This window comes from Notothenia rossii, assembly GCF_949606895.1.
Source record: "Notothenia rossii genome assembly, chromosome: 9".
Taxonomy (NCBI): Eukaryota; Metazoa; Chordata; class Actinopteri; order Perciformes; family Nototheniidae; genus Notothenia; species Notothenia rossii.
In genome coordinates, this window is record NC_136907.1 from 63,640,770 (window position 1) to 63,641,152 (window position 383).

Consider the following 383-nt stretch of genomic DNA (forward strand, 5'->3'; position numbering starts at 1 on the left):
CACTCCCTTTCATTCGATTTTTTATAATTCCCTTTCAAAGTAATATCAGTAGGTGAACAATTGTCAAACACAAAGTGACAAATGTGAACTTCACCCACTGTAGAGCTTACAAAAACTGCTGAAGAAAATAAAATCTTATCACAGCTCCTTCAAGTAGTTTAAAACTGCAGACGATGTTGGGACACCCAGAGAAAGATTTGACATTAAAATAGACTTAGGTGTTACCCTGCCAGATAGATGGACAGATGACGGTCGACTACTGCTTCTTGACAAACATTCTGTGTCTGGACGAGACAAAACACATTAACACCAAAGCGAGAGGACATAATACTGAGCGCTGATTGCTGTGATAATAAGAAAAACGGGACTACTACTTAAAAACA